Source organism: Neopsephotus bourkii, unplaced genomic scaffold, assembly GCF_033783945.1.
Source record: "Neopsephotus bourkii isolate Nb327-2 ecotype Australia unplaced genomic scaffold, CSIRO-AGI_Nbou_v1 NB_561, whole genome shotgun sequence".
NCBI lineage: Eukaryota > Metazoa > Chordata > Aves > Psittaciformes > Psittacidae > Neopsephotus > Neopsephotus bourkii.
Genome location: NW_026901062.1, coordinates 109,264 through 131,342, shown reverse-complemented (window position 1 = coordinate 131,342; position 22,079 = coordinate 109,264). Strand labels below are relative to the sequence as shown.

Sequence of the window (22,079 nt, the reverse complement as noted above, 5' to 3'; positions counted from 1 at the left end):
TTTGTGAAACGAGTCTGAAAACCTGTTTACCAAGTAAAGCTATCAGTCCTCCTCAAGTCATAAATACCAATCCACACTCCCATGCAGGACTGTGCTTGTTCATGATGTGTTTCTCAAATTTAGAAGAATCACTGAGTTGAAAAATAACATTCAGGCTTTAAAAATCTAAACCATTTCTGAAAAGCATTCAGACGAACACTTTCTAGGTTGATTTCTTCTCTGTAAGTGCAATGATCATTGACCTTGTAGGCAAAATGCACCACAGATGTTTAACTGCTCATAAATTATAGTAATTTCAAACTTCTGGGTTATATGAATATTTTTTTCTTGAAAAAGGCCATGCATTCTACTTTTGTAGAATGGCATGCCTTAGTCACACTATTCAATACTCCCTTCGTCTCAGATCTTCTACCTTAACAGCTTATTTACATATTAACAACATGTATTATCCCTGTAACCTATATGCTTACAGAGTGATATCATCAGGTGTAAGTTAGCACCATGATTTCTTTACATGGAATCTGATGAACTGATGTGTGGATTTGAAAGCCAGAGGAAGATTCTTTGACAAGTTTCTCTGACCTTATGAGTAACATAAGCTTTTATATTCCAGGAGAATGGAGTACGTCAAGTAACTGGCCCGGTTTCTTATCATTTTCATAAAAAAAAAAAAGAATCAGTAAGATTTTGCTAGATTTAGTGGTTGAAAGAGTCTGGTGTAATAAACACCTGAAGAAAAGTACAAAGGTCAGTGTCTACAGAGCCATTGTATTGTCTATTCTTTTATATGGTCTGAATCATGGGTCATCTACTGTCATCACCTGCGACTCCTGGAACTCTTTCATCAGCGCTGCCTCCGTACAATTCTAAACATCCACTGGACTGACTATGTGTCTAATGTCACTGTCCTCGAAAAGGCAGGGGTCACCAGCATCGAGGCCATATTGCTGAAATTGCAGCTGTGCTGGGCAGGGCACATCTCTAGAATGAAGGATCACCGCCTCCCCAAGATCGTGTTTTATGGTGAACTTGCCAACAGTAGCCGCAAGAGAGGTGCCCCAAAGAAGAGATATAAGGACTCCGTGAAACAATACCTTAGCCTTGGCCATATTGACTACCATCAGTGGTCCACCTTGGCCTCCAATCGGGAGACTTGGAGGCACACCATACGTAATGCCGCTGACTCCTTTGAGTGCTCACGAAGAACTAGTCTCGAGGAGAAAAGACAACGCAGGAAGAATCGTGTCCCACTTGTTCCACCCAAGGAGACCTTCTGCTGTGCTTTTTGTAGCTGGATTTGCCTATCCTACGTTGGCCTTCTTAGTCATCAGTGCGCTTGTAGTAAGCGTGGGTAAAAGCCCTTCCCAAATCTTCGTTCGCGAAGTCAAGCCATGATGATGATGAATACCCTGTGCAGTGCAACACATCCCCTTCTAAGAAAAACAGCTATTTTCTAAACTGTCATGTGTCCAAGCCCATGATAAGGTTGCTGCTTATATACCCAGAAATACCTGAATCCCAAAACTGTTTAGTCATGGTCCAAAATAAATGTCATTTAATCCAGTGTCACTGCATTCCACAAAACATGTTTCACTTTCTTCTTCAGATAATACATTTCTGCCTTCTGACTGGACACAAATCACTTTCAGTCACATGGCAATATGTCATAGAGAAGATAAAACTGAACAGAAATTAAATATTTACCTCCTAGGAACATTCTTCTTAGGTGAAACTCATATATGTCTATTCAAGAGGTAAAAAATTAAAATTTGAAAATGGCCATGATTTTCCTCCAGTGAATTCTGATTTACAGAGAAGTCAATGAGATGATGTTAGTTTAGCAGAGCCATCAGATTTAAGTTTTTGGCTTTTTTTTTTAAATACTGCTTCTATTTCTGACATGAATGCAACTGAGGAAACTACAAAATGGAGTCTGGATATATTGAGTGCAGACTGTTATGCAAGAGTCTCTAAATCACGCAGATGGCAAAGCAATACCAACCTCCAAGAGCGTCTTTCTCAAAATGCAACTTTCTAAACACAACCCAAAGGAATCAAGCCAATTTTCTTTCTCATGCTCCTTTACCTCCCTCCCAGCACCTTTTCTGCATACTGCAGGTTTGTTATAGGTACAAACTGCACATCTGCCTGAGAATAAAAATTCAGCTGTATGCTAAGAGAAAAGATGGATAAAAAATCAGTCCCTCTCAAAATGTACCCTGATACGTATCTTTTAACACACTGCAAAATCATATCTTTGGTATTATACTCTTTATTGGCAATTTAAACTATACACAAAAAGCAATGTTTAAGTATGTCAGTAAATTTAATTCCCAAGTAATCAAAGTTGTATGCTGCTACTGGAGATGAGAATCACTGTGAAGAGAACATAGCACTCAACATGTATCTGCAAGTTAGTCAAATCTCTGTGTGGGAGGAAGGCACAGAAATTTATTCAGGCTCCTGTTTGAATTCAGAGCACCAGTGTGAATTACACCAGAAGGCGAAATACAGTGTGGATAGAGAAACTTGGCAGCTGTCTCGTATAATAATAGGGAGGATATTGAAGCATTTAGAAGACAGGTGTACAGATGTCATTGGAACATTTTGTGTTTTTTTTTTTTTCATTTTAGGCACATCCTTTTATTTTCTTTTTTTTTCCAGCAAAGGTGTGGTTTCCTTGCAATAACCTCTTTCAAGGGTGTGCTGAGACAAATGCTAACATTATGACATATTCTGGCCAAATCCTCAGCTTCTTTGCCTTTTGATCTTCCCCTAGTGACTGGATATTTCAACTATAGTTCCCTTCATCCCAGAGACACTGAACTGCCTTGTTGCAGGAAACCAAGAATATTGAGTTTCAAAGGAATGAAAAAAGAAAGTTTCAGGAAAGAGTGGAACCACTTAAAAATGAGGTAAGGTTACAGAGAAAAGAGGTAAAGAAGTCAAGGTCATAAAGTCGAGGGTCCAGATCAGCCATATTTGCTGCAGAATGTTATTCAAGATGCCACTTTACAGTCCTAACTGCTGATGTTGCAATACCCCTGCATAAAGCCTCATACAATGTGCTCTACTGATTTTTTTTCTCTAGAGTAATGGATCAGTAGTTAAAGCAGCAGTGGGGAGCTCTCCAAATAAACACAGTGTCTTGAACAAATAATTTACAGCTATATCAGTAACAAAACTACAAGCCACTGGAGTAGTTTAAGGCTTGAAGACAGGGGCATGAGGAGGACCACTGAAAAAATATTAAACATGTTATTTCATCTGTAAGTTAGCAGTTTTTTCTTTGACATGTACCTTACACAAATCCTCAAGAGAAAAAAGAAAAAAAGAAAGTACATTTTTCCAGAAGTTCATAAAATAAGCATAATCAATGGACATAATTTGAAAGAGCTGCTCTTGGAAATAATATAGCATTATCAAACATACAAGCCCACTTATTTACTAGCCTAGTTAACCTAGCTATAGAAGTATGTAAGTATGTGGAGAGAAGCATACTTCATTAATTCTGAAGTCCTAGATAGCACACAGTCAAAACCTATGTCAATCCCAAAACTTCGAATGCATGCTTTGTTTGAGAAATTGAATGACCAAATCAATACAAAGCAGTAATACATAAAACTATATTGTTTTATTAAAAATACAAATATATATAAAGTAATACATAAAACTGATATTGACAGTACAGAAGCACAAATAGTTGGCACATCTGTAGTGTCTTTCTAATTATTAGTTTATTTTAAAATTTCACAGTTCTGTAAAACAATTTAACATGTTGTTTCCTTCTTGCAAGACAGAAAAGCACTTCTCTAAAATAAAAATTAGATAGAGTGCTTATAGAGATCTCATAACATGGCAGAGCTTCTATCCTGTACTTCCCCTAAAATTTGGAGTCCAGGTAAGATGATATAACAGAAAGTGGCCATAACACACTAAGAGTAGTCTTATATTGTACTTTAGTTATTGGACTGTTCTTATCTCAACCCATGGGGTTTACATTCTTTTGATTCTCTTTCCCATCTGTCGTGGTTTAACCCCAGCCATACAGCTTGTGCACCCACTCCTCCCCCCTTCTTGCCCTCACCCTACTCGCGGAGCGACGGAGAGGAGAACCGAAAAGAAAACGACTCCCACGGGTTGAGATAAGAACAGTTCAGTAACTAAGGTATAACACAAATCACTACTGCTACCACCAATAATAGTAATGATAAAGGAAATAACAAGGGAAGAGAATACAACACCTCATCACCAGGTGACTGATAACTCGCCCCCCCAGCCTGACCAAGCACCAACCGATACCTCCTCCAACCCTGCAGTCTGCCTAGCCCTTCCGGGTAACTCCCAGTTACCTCCTGGGCATGACGTGCTGTGGTATGGAATACCTCTTTGGTCAGTTTGGGTCAGGTGTCCTGTCTCTTGCTTCCTCCCGGCTTCCCTCCTCCCTGGCAGAGCAGGAGGCTCACAAAGTCCTTGGTCAAACCAAAACATCATTTTTATCAGCTCTGTTCCCAGCCCAAAAGTCAAAACACAGCACTGCACCAGCTACCAAGAAAGAGAAAAATGACTGCTACTGCTAAACCCAGGACATTATCCACCCCTTATTCCATACCATTCACGTCATGCTCAGATCCCACATTTTCAATATACCATCACTCTTATCTAAGTGCACTCTCATCGTAGTGCATGGACCAGTCCCTATAAAGCTGCTGAGTCCATCTGGTCCATGATGTCAGGCTCCATCTCTTGTAACAATCTTTCAGAGCACGAGAGGCTATGTGCAGTGCTCACACACATGAATAACATGGGCAATAGTGTCCATTGCTAAGTCCACCCCTCGATCATGAGTCCATCTCGATGTTGCATCTCTGCTCTGTTGGCCTTAAGGGTCATGGGCCCACCAGGCTCAAAATAATTCACTGTCCCCTCCAGCAGTTTCTGCAGCTTGTTGCTGGGGACTCCATACAGCTGCCTTCCATCTCCAATGTTTCCAAAGCACTGGAGGGGCCCAGTGGACTAGATACTTGCCCATACTGTCCCACATGCCCTGCCACTCATGGCTGTCCAGCCTTGGGGGAAACCTCTTGGTCCTCCCATATTGTTGTCTAACCCCAGACAAGACCCAAACCTGACTCTGCTTAACTTTTGAGATCAGACAAAATGGTGGTGGGTAAAACACACTCTGTGTGTGTGCCAACATGCTGATCCCCATCACAATCAGCAGGCAGGTCCCAAGGGTACCCAAAGGCCATTCAAAACCTTCAGAACTCTCAAGCGATGCTGCTGTACTTGTCACTGGGGCTGGTGTAGCTGCTGTGCTTGCCGGCTCTCCCACCACCAGCTTCTCTTTTCCTGAGCCCAGCTCTTCCTCCTCTGCCTTGCTGGGAAATGCTGCGGGGTCTCCTGCGTCCTCCTGGGGCTCGGTGGGCGGCTTCCGGGGAATGCTCTCGGCCGTCGCGGGGCTGGGCTCGGCGGCGGGGCTCGGCTCCTCCGCCGCCTTCTCCCGCTGCTCGGCAGCCGCCTCCTCCCACTCCTCGACCGCCCCGACCTCCTCCACCGGCAGCCGTCCCCTTGTGGCCTCCGGCACCGCTCCCGCCGCCGCTTGGTCCGCGGGCCCGCTCTTCCGGGCCGCTTCAGCAGACGCCGGCTCCCGGGGCCGCTCCCCCTTGGCTCCCCGCGGCCTCACGCAGACGGAGGCGAGGGCGAGGGCCAGGAGGGAGAGGAGCAGCCGGACGGCCAGGGGCCAGTCTACGGCCACGTCCATCCCGTCCTGCTTCTGGAGGCCGCCCGTATTACAAGTCATTGCCATAAAGTACAGTGAGACAGGAACCTTAGCCCAAGCCCCACACTTGATAAACACTAACACAGAAAATACCCGCTCTAAGTAAGTTGCAACATTCTGAAGCTGTGAGATCAAGAGGAACAACTCTGAGAGCCAATAAATCAGCATTGTGACAAGTGACTATTAATCCGGTCAGATCTGTCGTTATCTCAACCCCTTGTGCCCCATGTTGGGTGCCAAAAAGAACTGTCAGGGTTTAACCCCAGCCAGACAGCTTGTTCACCCACTCCCCCTGCCCCTTCTTGCCCTCACCCTACTCCCGGAGTGACGGGGAGGAGAATCAAAAGAATGCAACTCTCACTGGCTGAGATAAGAACAGTTTAGTAACTAAGGTATAACACAAATCACTACTGCTACCACCAATAATAGCAATGATAAAGTAAATAACAAGGGAGGAGAATACAACACCTCATCACCAGGTGACCAATAACTCGCCCCCCCAGCCCGACCAAGCACCGACCGATACCTCCTCCAACCCTGCAGTCCGCCTAGCCCTTCCGGGTAACTCCCAGTTACATCCTGGGCATGACGTGCTGTGGTATGGAATACCTCTTTGGTCAGTTTGGGTCAGGTGTCCTGTCTCTGCTTCCTCCCAGCTTCCCCTCCTCCCTGGCAGAGCATGAGGCTCACAAAGTCCTTGGTCAAACCAAAGCATCATTGTTATCAGCTTTGTTCCCAGCCCGAAAGTCAAAACACAGCACTGCACCAGCTACCAAGAAAGAGAAAAATGACTGCTACCGCTAAACCCAGGACACCATCCCACCCCGCATGGATGGGGAGTGAATGGTGCTGAGTTACTAGCAGGGCTTGAACCACGACAATTATCAAAGTTTAAGCATTCAGATAATGACATCACATGTTGTTCCCTGGTATAGAAAGAGGCTGATCAGAATGTCATGATCTAGTTTACCTCAGGAAGAGAAGCGATGATCATAGCTTACAAAGGACAAAACAGATGGGAATCAGACTCAAATTGCACTGGCACAAAGGGTGTCTAATGCGTCTATACACAACACACCTCTTTATTGACTTTGCTTTCAAACAAAGGACTCGTATAAATGTAACATTTAACAGAAGAATGAAAAGAGAGCTGGTCTTTAAAAATACAATAATACTTAATAGATATTTGGCAAAGGATCCCCAGATGGTTTCTCCTGTCTTCTTCAGACTTCCCTGATTTATTATGCTGAAGATGTGATCCTCAGCTTCAGTAGTAAAACATCATTTGCTTCTTTTCAGGAAAACAAATAATCCCCATAATGTAGGTTTTGTTACTAGCAAAAATTCATTCAGCAAATTATACAGTATTTGGTGTTCCATTTTTTTGTCCATGAGCTCTATTCAAACCTTGGTAAGATGCACTCATGTCTTCTCTAAAAATAGAATAAACAATTCTGGAATCCTCCTTCACAAAACTGCAGATTAATTTGGTGTGTCCTGAATTATTTCTTTAGATTGCATTGCTGTGTTTCAGTTTACTCTAATTACAGGAATAATTTGTAATCCTCTGTGAGGAGGTTTTCCATGGAAGATAAAATCTTTTATCTAAGCAACTGATATCACTGGTGAAAAAAGACAATCTTTCAAACAAGCAAGCCCTGTAAGTTTCCATGCATATGTTTTTCTAGTAAAAACCAAGGAAGATTCAACTCTAACAGTTCTGCTCTGACAGAATATTCACTTGAGTTGGGAATGCTGCTCACAACTGATACTGATATGTGCATTTCCTAAAGAGTTACAGGTCATGAATTTAGCGTTTTCTGAGGCAGCATAATCAATATCAGTCTTCCAATAAAGACTATAATAACTCATTTAAATTCATCTTGCAAACAGTAACAATTCAGGTATTCAAATTGGGAGGTTTGGGAACTGTTTTATCACATGGCACCTTCTTTTCCTATTCTGCAGTCAGCAGGCCTATTTATTAGAAACTAGAGCCCGGTGGTCAGTGTCATCCAAAAGACGTCTATCCAACACTGTCCCCAAATATAATTCCAGGATTGGTGTAAACTCTTTCTGGTATGTCTTCTTTTTCTTCAAATCCCCTTTCCCCACAGTGTTATTATAACTAGTTTGGCGGTTTTTGTTTTACTCTATACCACAGGGTACATAGCTAATTTTGGTAGAGGTATTGCCAGTGAAGATTATGCTGGCCTGTAGACTGGAGCATTTGGCTCAGTACTATTTGCCTGTGGCGCTTCCCATTATGCTGAGCAGGAACAATGGCTGTAAGACCTCATAGATCCATGATCTGGCTCTGTATCAGAAAAATATAATTAATGTGCTTCTAGATGTGCCCTTCTTACCTATGTTGATTTGCTTTTTTTGGTGCAACTGTATAAAGAACAGTTATGCTAGCACTCTGAAATAAGGATGAATACAAACTAGATAGTCCTAGAGATGTTGCTGGTGCTACAGCGGGAAATAGTTTTTTATAGATCATGGCCAAGTCAAGGATCTCATTGTGTTGAATCAGCATGCAGCACTAATGATAGTTCTAATTATAGGGTATTGTAGACTGAGAATATATGATCTGTCGTAAAACCTGCTGGGACAATGTTACCTTTTCTCTCCCCAAAAAAGCATATTTTTGTAATATATCTGAACTCAAATTAAGCATTTGTTCACATTCAACATTTCAGATTCTGTAGTCAAGCATTTTCACTCTAGTATTAGGCTTCTAATCCCAGATTTATTAGAAGATAGAATGAGGGCCCTGGAAAAGGACTAAAAGGGCAGCAATCTGAGGAGCAATTCATAGTGCTTTTTTGGGCTGGAAGGGAAATGTCTGCACAAATGCATTGTGTAAGGACCACTACATCTGTGTTTAGTAAAACTCTGTTGTTTACACAATTGGAACAAGTCACTGAAAGCAGAGAGTCCAATGGTAGACAAAGGTGATATAATGATACTATTCCATGATTTGAAGTAAAGTAAATGCATCAGTGGGCGTTTATATAAATGGTTCTTTATTTGAGGTTAAATTTAGCTGCTTGGTGCCCTATATTTTGTTTTTCTTTTTTTTCAGATTGAAAAGCTTTTATAATTGGGAGTACAACATCACTCACTTAATTGTTGAAAACCAGAGTGAAGTACTAGCTACCAAAAATTTTGGTAGCATATGCAACAACGCAGGCATGATGGGTGTCTCCAAAGGACACCATATTTTGTCATTTTAGTAAGAGTGCTATGAAATATGATGAAAGCAAAGCAATGAGAAAACCCGACAGGATAAACAAATATGAACCAGAGAAGGGGAATTTAGCATGCAAGCCTAATATTCAGAGGTAGATGTAAGAATTAGACATGTGGGAGTCAATGCAATAAGTGATGGGATTTTTCACTGTTTTAATCATTCTATAATTTCTTAAGTATTTGAGATAATGATCAGGGCTAGTCTATGAGTGATTGCCTGTTAACTGCAAGGTACTTACAACCTGTCCAGAGGTGGCTGCCTGACAGATATGAAAGTCTTCCTTTTGCAGAGTTGGGTTGATTAATAATATTCTGAGTCTGTGCGGGCATAGATTATCTGAGATCAAATGCTGATAACATTCTCTCTCCTGTTTATAACATTTACAATCAGATTAGCTGCTTCCCATTTTCTGTGAGGTATATTCCTTTGGAATAATATAGCTACGTATCTATATCTCTCCCCCAGACACTGATGTTTTCTTCTGATATGATGAAGGACGAAAACCTGTAACTCATGAAACAAACTCAGATTCTGGATTTGCCTTTTGGGGTCTACAGAATGCTTTTACAAGGAAGTTCAAACAGGGATTGATATCTTGAATTTTTGTTCTTTAGAAATGCAATGGTGAGGATAACAAACTATTTGCACAATGCAACAAGTATTACACTTGTGAGTCTGTGTTTGGGCAAGTTTACTTGAGTTCTGGGGATGTAATGATGAGAAGCAGTATGCAGGGGATTACAGAAGACAACGTATGCATCTTTGCATGTGTTCTGGGTTGGGGTGCTCTGATTCAGTTCCTGCTAACTGGGAAAAACATGCTTTCCATCTAGATAGAGGAGTGAAAATTGCAGGAAGGAAGCCAGAGGTATATTTGCCATAAAAGTGGCTTGGTCTTTGTTTACACTACAAAATGAGGAGTTCATCTGCTGAATTTATGTGAAATTCATGAAGCATGAATTGTGTGCCTAGGCGAAACACTGACTGAAATAACTGCCCGTAACTTTGAAAGAATTTTTATGTGCAAAAGAGAAGAAAGCTTGAAATGCAGTAAGAACAGTGAATAAGGAAGACCTTTTCCTTTTAAGGGATCCGAAATCTTTTGAGAAGGATAATTAAAATAGTAGTATTATTTTTTATTTTCTTGGATATGAGGAATGTGTTTCTTTCTGGGGTTTCTGGGGAATATATATTAAGAGCTTCTTTTTGCACCCCTACAGAAGAGGAACAGCAAAGATTCTCAATGATAGTAAAAGTAATGAATACTTAACCTGGGTTACCCCACTCTGGGCGAAGAGTATATCAAAGCTCCCATACATTCACTAATGTAATAAAACTGAATATTCTGAGCATTAAATGAAGTAAAAAGTCCTCAGGAATTTTCTGAAAAATAAAGGAGTCATAGTATGTCCTTTATCAACAACATAAAGACAGGGGGTTTTCTACCCTGAGTTATCTTTTAAAACTATCTAGAAAAGAGCATCAGACTACTAAAGTCTATTTTATGCCACCTGCCCTGATTCTCAGCTGGTTAGCTAGGAGTGCCCAAGCCTTGCTGACGTAAATTTTGTTGACTCCTTCATCAGGGATCCTTATGGGGATGTGCTATTTTCTTCCCTTCTTCCACAGTCTTCTTAAACAAGATAGCCTTTGCTACTCATGACAGTGGTGGGTTCTTCTCTTCAGTGTGCAACCCCCCCCAGTGCAGCTAAATCAACCCGTGAGTTACATGTATGGTTTCTGTTGTCACTAAGAGCCACATGTGCACTCAGAGAAAGTGCAAAACTGAATCTGATTTGGGGAAATTAAATCAAATGGTAGCTATACAGTACGATCTCTAGGGTAAAGGGCAGCAAGTGCATACACTGAAGTCCACATTACCTATGAGACACAGAGCAGATCATAATATTCGTAAGTTCAGCATCTACTTTGTCAGGAAATAAAACACAGAAACACCAGAGGAGAATTGTGCTGGAAGGAGAATTGCATGATAATGCATTGTCTCCACACAGTCATCAGAATAGGGTGATCCTTGAGCTGGCATCAGAGTGTCCCATTAACACAGAATCATCTGAGATTTATAATGAAGCCCATCTGATCCTTATTGCTAACATATCCTGCCCAGCTCACCCTTTAGGCACGGCTGGGCAAACCTTCCTGTTTAGCTCATGTAGTTTTGGATCTGCTTCAGCCAGCAAGGCTGTGAGTCGACCCATTGAAAACAAGTGGGAGCTCTGCATTGCAGCCTGAGGAATCAAGTATGCTCTCATTAAGGCAAGCTGATGTCCTTTACAAGGCTTTGATTATCCCTACATCTTTTTGGTTGCAAGTTCAGGCACAGATATGTAGAAAGAACTTCTTGTTCACACTTTGGTTATTGACCACTGATTCAAGTCCTGTTAAAAATAACTAAGGGAAGAAAAGAATCCTTAAAAGAGCTGGCTTCTTTCTACTCTGGATTATTCCCACACAGAGTACAGTGGGGGACTGAGGGAAGGTGATGGATCTAAGGGAAATAAGGGCAGCTGGTGAAATTTTAAGCAGTCATTCTTAGATTTTCACTGGATGCAGAAATAACAGTAATTGCATGCTGCTTCTGTATTGTTAGCAGCTGCTTTGTGGTAGTTCTACTCTGTAATCTTTTTTCACAAAACACTGTGACCAGCAAAAATAATGACTGATACATGGGCACTAGTTCTGAACAGTGAAACCCAGCTTGCAAATTAAGGTTGCTTTGAGTTTAGCAGTTCCAGCCTTTCTATTCTTTCCTATTATTTTTTCAGTCTTGAGCACTGAGTAAACACTAGAGTCAGAATTTAGAGTGATTCTCATCCGTGATCCTCAAGGGAATTCAAATTCTGTCTGTGTAGCAGTAAGCAGGGCAAACCAAGTGTATTTAAAACTCTAGTCTGTTCATTTATTTTAGTGTGGGTCTCGTGATTGCAAGCAGCTGAAAAAAAGAAAGTTCAATTCTTGTATCATTAATATTTTATCCTACAAATGCCTATCATCCATGCTGGTTTGGTATGTTAACTTTTTTTCCCTTTCACAAATGGATTCTGTCTGTCTAAATACAATGGATATTGTTTGTCTGTTCTGAAAAAAATTACAGCAGGATTTCTCAACAGCGGGTGGAAAAAAAGTGAGTGCTGACATAAAATCGAGTGATATGCAAAAGAAAATGCTTTTTCAGAAGCATTCTTATAGCAATATTAATTAAGATATATTAATTGATAAACGGATCTCTTTAAATGTTGTTTTCCCACAACATTTTTCTCAACCTGTATTTTCTGTTGAAGAAATAGCTGTAAATACCAATTTTTTCCCAAAGAGGAGAACATTAAACAAATACGGTGCTATTCTGCTTCCTTATAAGATTTTTGGAAGTGTAGTCTCTGCTCTGGATTTGTGTAAACATTGAAATGGAAAGTAAGACCAATGTGATTACGCAACTACCTGGAACAGAACAGCTTCCTCCTATACAGATGGACTCAAAACATTGGGACTGTGTCAAGGCTTTTAGGTCTCTGTGCATCTTTCCCTTATCTAAAAATGAGATAGAAACTTTTTCTCACCTTGCATACAACAGGTACATTCTAAGCTACCAAATCCTCTTCAGATACTTTTAGATTTGCAATTTTGGTGGCACTTGATGTATTGTGTTGAGATTACTATTGACACTGTCTTTGCCTAATTTAAGCAGAGGCTGGTTTGCTTTATGTACATAGCATAATGTTTGCCTTAATGTAACCAAGGCTATACCAGTGATGGCTTTTCTGTCAAGAAAAAGATCACTATGTTATAAAGCATATAGACTTTTTAATCTTTTCCTGCAATTTCTTTCTCAGCCTTTAAGCAGTAATGAAAGAAGGGTGGGTAATTCCAGAAGACGGAGTGCAATATTCAAGCCATTATACCAAATCACACCCAGAATATGATATCCAATTCATGTTATCTGCATTCAGAAAAGACCTGTTAAAATCAAGAAAGTTGTGGAAAGTGATGATTAGGCTAATCATAGGTCTTACCAGAAAAATGCAGATAGTTATAGAAACAATATAACAGATACTTTGAAGTCACTAGTATTGGGATCCCCCAAAATTTCTTCTGGCTCAATTCTGATAATTTCTGATCATTTAATTCTTACTTTCATGTTCCATCCTACTTTTCTATAAAGACAAAGCTGATATGATTAGACTGGTCTGCCAGTTGCCTAAAACCTTACAGTTGTACAGATTTCAATTGCCCAAGACAGAAAAAGATATCAGAGAAAGAGCTCCAACAGATCTTGAGAAAATGAGTGGCCATGTAGAGAAGAAAAATTCATGTGCATTATCTACAAATGTTGCAGGGTAAGGTCAGCACACTGATCATCCAGCATGTGTGCAGCTTGAAACTAGCACCGATATATTCTGCATGCTTCACAGCTGGCAGGTAAAGCATAGTACTTAGCTGAGGATATTGCTTAACAGTGAAGAACAGCAGAGCAAGAGTGGGACTTGAAGGCACTGGAGTGTCTGGCTGGATGACAGGAAATATGAGAAGGAGATTGGGGGGAATGAAAAGTGCATAGCGACAGTGGACCCAAATTCATGGGAAAAGAGGACACATGCATTTTGCTGTACTGAAAAAAAAAAAAATAAACTGTCTTTTGGGGAAGAAGACTGTATATCAACCAGTCTTTCAAATTCCCACTTTCCAAATGTTCAGGTATGTGGTAGAGAAACTGTACTTCAACCGTAATTTGCCTATTTGCCTTTAGGATTTCTCTTTTTTTTTTTTTTTTGTATTCAACTTTACACAATTCTCCCAGGGAATCCCCCCATAAATCTTTTATTCTCTATCTGACACCTTGCTTTTACATCTCTCTAGGAATGTAAAAAAAATCGGAAATAAATTTAAGATTCTATGACTGCATTACTGCTTCTCTGCACACAGATGGCTTGTACAGGAAGATTAAAATGCTATATAACTCATATTCCAAAGAAGCCTTATTTTCAGCCTGTGACAGAGAAAGGAAGTTAACTTCAACCTGTTATAAAGAAATTCTGTCTCCACTGGTAAAATTTTTGAAGATGTCAGAATATGACAAAATCTCTACCAGATGCCCATTTAAGCACCTTTATCCTGGTCTTTTTTGGGTAACATAAGTGAATGATTGAAGAGGAGGGAGTATTATATGGAGTCTATAGTACATGAGATTTGTCACAATAGACCAAACATAAAGTTTTAGATTTTTTTAATTTTGGTATGCTCTGATCTTCAGTAACTTTTTGGACAGTGTCTTCCATGATCTGATGACATAGTAAACACTTGGACAACATAGAACTCTTTTGATATTATTTTCCTTCAAGTTTAGGAGGCTGTGACACAAACATTAACATTAAGGTGTTAGCAAAGGTAAAAGAGGCTCTGAACTTTATGGAAAGAGCAGGAAATATTTATAACAATAGAGATGGGGAATGACTTTCAGAAAGAATATAAAACCAAAGTTACAAGGTAGAATTGTGCTGCTAGGGTATGTATCTTCAGTTCTCCTACACAGGAGCATGTCATGGCTTTCTGTATCATTCTCTGAGGTAAGCCCTTGCGAGAGTCCCACTGAACCTATCTCTTTACAGCAATTGTCTATGACTTGCAGCTGGAGTGTCAGATTTGCACCTGAGTACACTCCTAGTGAAAGCAACCAACTTAGCAATACTATCACACAGAAGGCTCTCCTTTCATATGCTTTCAAACTGCCAAGTAAGGAAATATTTCCTGAAATGTCAAAAAGTGAAAGGAGCTATATATAGGCTATCCTAAACTGTAAGTTATAGGCAGAATGAAATGAGATGGCATTTTCACATCTGCTTCCTTCTTGCGCTCCTTTGTTGAGATTTGTGGAAGCAAAAGTGTCCAGAGCAGAACTCTGTTTCAAATTCTGAAAATAAGTGGGAAAAATACACATGGAAAGCAAAAGTACAGATCAAGCAAACCAGTCTGCAAGCTGACATCATCTTCCAGGCTCACAGGGAGCTCTGCACCAACCAGATTTTGCTGAAATTTTTGCTCTGTGTATGCATTATTACCTCATGTTCTCTGTGATTTTTTCTCAGTTCTCCATGCAGAAACCTTGACATACATCATATTGCTGATTTCATTGCAAAATGGAGACATCTTGAGGTTATAAAAAGGATGTGAAATGTGAGACAGAACATTTTAAATAATCTGTATTAAAAATTCACATAGTTTCTCATACACTGAATCATTTAAGACTTTGTTCTTTGTTCAGCAGTATCAAACTAAGGTTATTGAAGAGCTGGGACTATAATTCTGCTGCCTGGCCATTCTGCCACTAACTTTTGTCTTATTTTGCATTCATAGCTCCAGTTACGGCTTTAGTATTTATAGAAGTGTTTCTTCAAGGAATTCCTGTTAAGAAAGCTTCATTTCTCGTTCAATAACATCCTGTTGAAGATTTGTTCTACTTCCAATTCAGTCTTTGATTTCCCCTAAAACCAAAACATATTGCAAAATGTAATTGGACGGAAAAATCAACATGGTAATAGCAGGTATTCACTGAACACTTACATAACTAATAAATAAGAATGACAGATTTTCAGCATGGTTTGCTATTTTCACTCCTTTAATTGTTTTTAATATTTTTTTAATATTCCTTCAGAAGTAATAGTTCATAATTATTCTATGTTAAGGCAGTGATTAAAGCAAAGAATTTTTGATTTACAGATCAGACATTCCAGGTTTACAGGGTGCTTTGGGCACAATATATAATACATATAACACAGGTCTTTCATTTAACCTCCAAGTTGTTTTACTGCGGATTAGTGCTACACTATCCTACATACCCTTTACTGTAAGACTAGTTGATTTTCTGGTTCTGGAATAGTCAGATGGGCAGCTTTTATACATTTCATTACCATGTGGAAATTCATTAGTCAGTGGCTACTGAAACACCACGCCTTAAATTCAATTGTCATCCACTTTCTTCAGCTGTTAGTTCTTGCTTTTGATTTGTATACTTCCTTGTGGGAAGATATCTGATGTGTGAATAGGCCTTTTCATGGTTTGGTGGGTTGTTTTTTCATTTAGAACTATCATTTGGGACAAAATTTCTCCTGCCAGCTTTCATTTTTACCCCTTTTCACCCTACTGAATTGTTATTATTTTTACTCAAACCCTATTCTTCACTCTTTCCTTGCAATTGACCTTGACCATAGCATTTCAACATTTTGTCATTTATTCACTACTCTGGTTTTTTGTTGGTTTGGTTTGGGGTTTTTTCATCCTAACAAATATATTTTAACAGCCTAGAAGGACAAAGGGAGAGACAACTGAGTACCTCAGGAAGACCAGGATGAGAGCTACTTGGTCTCAGATATCATAGAATCACGGAATGGTTTGGGTTAGAAGGGACCTTAAAGATCATCTAGTTCCACTGCCCCTGCCATAGGAAGGAGCACTTTCCACTAGACCAGGTTGCTCAGAGCCCCATTCATCCTGGCCTTGACCACTTCCAGGGATGGGGCAGCCAAAACTTCTCTATAGTACTTTATCTAGTTCTGCTGCACTTGTTCATAAGGAGCTTTTAGGTGGTGCTGTAAGTAATTCCAGTCAAAGAAGATCTTCCTTATTCAGGAAGACATTTTAAGATAATGTTTAGTAACAGGTCATCCACACAACGCTTTGTAGGACTAAGAGTGCTACTGAGAGGACATGGCCACTTGAAAAACAAACAAAACAAAAACCAGACCAAAAAAGTAAAACCAAAAACAAAACAAAAACCCTCACAAAAAAACCCAGAAAACAAAAATCACACACACAAAAAAACTGTGTGTCACACACACACCCACACAAAAAAAAAAAAAAAAAGGAAAAAGGCACAAAACAAAAATTCCATAAGGTCAGAGTGTTTTGGGGTTTTTTTTTTTTTGCTTTTTTTGGATACAAAGTTGTTCCAGTATGATATTGGATTGTAACTGCCATGGTGAGCTGCCAGAGAGTCCATCAGTGTTCTGGGAAAAGTGCTTTGGGCTCATGCTTTAGCTGTAATGAAGCTTACTCTTGTATTGTATTGCATCACATCTTGCAGATAATCCTACCAGGTAAGTTTCCATGATGTCTCTTTGATCCCACAACTGAGTCTTTTGAATATAGTCATGTTAATTTGGCTTTATTCTCTATAATGAGTTAGAACAAGCACAAAACAAAACAAGACTACAGCTGGTATCCTGTCTACTGTAAATCACTGAAGTAAATTATGTACAAAACCCCCACTGGGATCTATAAACAGTAGATTAAAATGTATTATGTTACATTTAAACCCTAGTACTATAGATGTCACGTATACTGCTGGAGCCCATGCACAATCAAATGTTTTAGTTTTATTTTGCAGCAAATACACTTTTTTCTCTGTGTCACAGAAAAAAATGAATTCTGTGGCAAATGGTACATTCACAGGGAATTTGCAACATCGTTATGAAAATCCCAGAGGGCCATTTGTAAAATGTCCGTTAAGAACCTTCACTCTTGAATTTCTCTTGCTGCTTAAATATTTCCCTGTTTAATTCTACTATGCACGTTTTCCAAATTCAGAAGTTTGGCTATGGCACTTTATATAATCCTCCTAATTGGAACATCAGTCTGTATAATTTTTGTTGCTTGGAGACAGTAAATATTGAAAAGCTAAATAAATATATATATATATATATATATAAGAGGACTACAGGAAAGAAGAGTCTCTTGTTACTTTTCCTTTGGGAATCAATAATCTCATAGCTCCTTTGCCATAATTTCACAGCTCCTTCACCATAATTTCATACCTATTTTTCCATCCTTCACTAGTCTTTTCTGTTTAGTAGCCATCACAGCCATGTATGGGGAAGAGATGTAAGGTGTAGGATTCAAGTTCTCCAAACATAACCCTATGTACTCATTCCCCATGGCCAGTGATGCCAGTGGTTTTGCTGGAGGTACAGCATCAATAGCAACAAATTGCCCAATGCATTAGTGGCACCAGGGTAATTCTCTGGCTCACCTTTTCCAGGTCAATACACACAGGGTCTTCCCTTCACCAAAAAGGCTTTTAAAAGCTTTCCTCAGGACTGCCCTCCCTGTGTTTTCTTTCCGTGCGGCAGTGGAGATGTGCAGTCTTACACTGACCCCTGGGGTGCTGCACATACACTTTTACATTTCTTGAACACCTACAGAAAATTATACCTCTGCCACCATCCAAGACATGCAGCAGCCGATCAGTGACAGTGAAACAGAAACTGCTAAGGGGTCATTCACATCTGATTTTCAGATTTTTTCACAAAGTCCTTTACTTACCGTATGAAAAAGGAATAGAACAACCTAACTGGGAAAAAAAAAAAAGCGAAAAAAAGCAACCACCAGAATATGTAGCTAATAATGCAAGCTGTTTTTCTGTTGGCTTTTTTTCAGGGAAAAATAAGGAAGTTTAGCTCACACTAAGCTTTCTCACTATCACAGTGTAATCTGTTGTGCTGCATAGTATAACACAATGGCAGGTTTCTACTCATCAGAGTTCAGCTCAACTTCTCACTTCCATCAATTCATCCTGAACACTAAAGAGTAGGTAGGTGTCTCATCATCTGAAATAAAACTATTGTGAATTAAAGTTTCATTTATATTTGATTTTAGAGTTTATCAGCAAATTCCTCTCTACAGTAGTGTCCCATGTCTATATCAGTGCCTTTGCTGCAAGAGATTTTTCAGTCAAGCAAACCATATTTATGACCCTGTGTTTGCTCACCATGTATGATGGATTTGTTGGTCCAATTGCCACACAATTGTATACAGCACTCATTCAAAAACTTGAGCCTGTATGCACGGACTATATGCATTTTCACTGTGTAGAATGGCATGGTAACCTTTCAGTTATGGAATAAACTATTGGGGCGTTTATCATCATTGAATGGCTTCTGCCTTTTTTGTCATTAGCACATTCCTACACACAGTGTTATTGGTTGTTGTCTGAAATAAGAGGATTAGTGTATCCAGTCACCATTTCTCACTTGTGCTCACTGTGATGCCTGTGAACATCATCCTTTCCTCAGAGCAGCTCAGGTTTAGTGAGAACTGTCCATACAGTTTCATAAGATACCATATTCCTGTAAGAGGTGTCAGGTAAGATTTTTTGATCTGTTCAGTCACAACTGACTGACTATGTACTTCTCAGTGCCTGTGACAAATAAGAAGGCTTACAAGTAAGTCTAGGATTTCCTAACCTGTTCCGTCCCAAATCACTCCATATGGATCTAATACAGACACACCACAGACCCTTGAAGAGTTTCAGCTTGTGCTCTCCATGCACAAGCTTTGCCACTGAAGCTATCTAGGAGCATGGGAAGTTGTGGAATGTTACATTACAGCTTCCTCTTTCCTCTGTGATATTCAGAAAGGCTTTTCTCTCTTACTGCTCAATCCTGTCTTGCCTGGAGGGGAAACTCCATTTTGGATGAAGCTGGTTTAATCCTCATTGTTACCATTTTAATACAAGCACTTTTCACAGCAGAGCTATAAATCTAAATGTATGGCTAGATTCCAACAAACCTAGCTTCTTAACAGCTTCAAATGAATACCACGTTTTTCTGAGCCTTTTGGCCCATCCTGAACTTCAGCATTTTGACAGCTATCTACTCCCTCCCTCAACCCAAAACATCTGCAGCTTCCATGATGCTATTCCATAGCTGACTAATGAAAAAGAGCATCGATATGAGAAATGGTATTCAAACTTTTGGCATTTAGGTCACCACTGATGCTGCTGTAAAGTGCTATCAGCTATATAGATTTGCTTTCACAGAAGCAGATGCTTGGTTTCTTTCTTCCTTGCATGAGCATGGAGGCCTCTTTATTCTCTTTCTGGTATGATCAAGGGCTCTGAATAGGTATACATAGAGCTACCATAAGCCACTGAGAGAGTTATTAGGCTGATAGCCTAGACTGGCTGGCAAGCACAGAACAAAACCGTGTCCCTCTGTACAGTAGTCAGCTGCCAGTCTTCAAGGGGCTTTCATAGTGTTCTTCCAACTATGTGAAAATTATCTGTTCTGGAAAGTGGACTGTTCTCCTGAAGGATCAGGCAACTTATCATTACCACATAATTTCCTTTAAAAAGAGCTGTCTCATTGTCCCTTTTCATGCCATTAATGAGTTACTTGAGCCAAAAAGCACAGCTTGTAACTATGATTATATTAAAGGCACTTTGTGTAGATTTCTCTGATCTTCTGTAAAGGCAAAATAGACAAACCTTGACCTGGAAGAATGTTTTTGACAGTTGCCTAGTAAGTCTGCCTAATTCAGAGTGACTTTGCCTCAGCCATTCTTAAGACAGATTTCTGTGGCATGATGTTATGTTAGGCATGAGGTGTGCAATCATATCTTCTTGATGTCCATAAACACATAGATACTGACTTGTGCTGAAGGGTGAATTATGCCTATTGGTCATTTCTGAGCCTGTTACCATTTACCTTTCTGAGGCAATAGTATACATATGCATATGTATATGTATACTGTTGCCTCAGAAATATATATAACATATATTATACATGTATCATACATATACATGTATATAATACATGTATTATTTACGTATACATATATGTATGTGTGTATACATATAATACATATATATATTTATATATATGTGAATATATATATGCCTATATAGATTCATAGAATGGTTAGGGTTGGAAGGGACCTTAAAGATCATCTGCTTCCAACACCCGTGCCATGGGGAGGAGCAGATGATCAGGTTGCTTAATGCCTTGTCCAGCCTGGCCTTGAACACTGCCAGGAACGGGACAGCCACAGTTTCCCGGGCAACCCATTCCACTGTCTCACCACTCTAATAGTAAAGAATTTCTTCCTAATGTCTAATCTAATTCTCCCTTCTTTCAGTTTAAAACCATTTCCCCTTGTCCTGTCACTACATGCACTTGTAAAAAGTCCCTCTCCAGATTTCCTGTAGGCTCCTAGAAGACTCTTACAAGAACCTTCTCTTGTCCAGGCTGAACAAGCCCAATTCTTTCAGCCTGTCTTCACATGAGATGTGCTCCAGCCCTCAGATCATCTTTGTGGCCTCCTCTGGTTCATGGCAACAGCTCCACATCCATCCTGCGTTGGGGGCCCTAGAGTTGAACACAGTGCTGCAGGTGGGGTCTCATGAGAGCAGAGTAGAGGGGCAGAATCATCTCCTTTGATCTGCTGGCCATGCTCCTGTTGATGCAGCCCAGGATGTGGTTGGTTTCTGGTCCGCGAGTGCACACTGAAACTGGTTCATTTTGAGCTTCTCATCAACCAACACCCCCAAGACTTTTTCCTCAGGGCTGCCCTAAATCCAGTCTCTGCCCAGCCTCTATTTGTGGTGGAGGTTGCCCTGACCCAGGTGCAGAACTTTGCACTTGACCTTGTTAAACTTTGGGAGGCTTGCACTGAACCACCTCTGAAACATGTTAAGGTCCCTGAAAGAATGTTAAGACATCCCTTCCCTCCAGCATGTTGACTGCACCACACAGCTTGGTGTCACTTGTAAACTTTCTGAGGGTGCACTGTCCATGTCACCAACAAAGATGTTGATTAAGATCAGTCCCAAGACCAACCCCCAGCGAACACCACTTGTCACTGGTCTCCATCTGGGCATCGAGCTGCTGACCACAACTCTGAATGTCACCATCCAGCCAATTCCTTATCCACTCCAATTTAGAGATAATGATATAGAATCATAGAACAGTTAGGGTTGGAAAGAACATTAAGATCATTTAGTTCCACCCGCCGTGCCAAGGGCAGGGACACCTCACTCTAAACCATGTCACCCAAGGCTCTGTCCAACCTGGCCTTGAAGACTGCCAGCAATGGGGCATTCACAACTTCCCTGGGCAACCCATTCCAGTGCTTCACCACCTTCACAGTAAAGAACTTCTTCCTTATCTCCAATCTGAACTTCCCCTGTTTAAGTTTGAACCCATTACCCCTTGTCCTATCACTACAGTCTCTAAGGAAGAATCCCTTCCCAGCATC

At 40.2% G+C, this 22,079-nt stretch overlaps 1 protein-coding gene across 4 annotated transcripts in view; it reads left to right on the top strand.

Moving 5' to 3' along the window:
• The first annotated feature begins 916 nt into the window (after positions 1–916).
• C9orf72 (C9orf72-SMCR8 complex subunit) overlaps positions 917–22,079 on the top strand; it is a 111,220-nt gene continuing 90,057 nt past the window's right edge. For all 4 annotated transcript variants that reach the window (XM_061351158.1, XM_061351157.1, XM_061351159.1 and 1 more), the window contains exon 1: positions 917–926. The gene's annotated coding sequence lies outside the window, so the exon portion shown is untranslated. The remainder of the gene's footprint in view (positions 927–22,079) is intronic.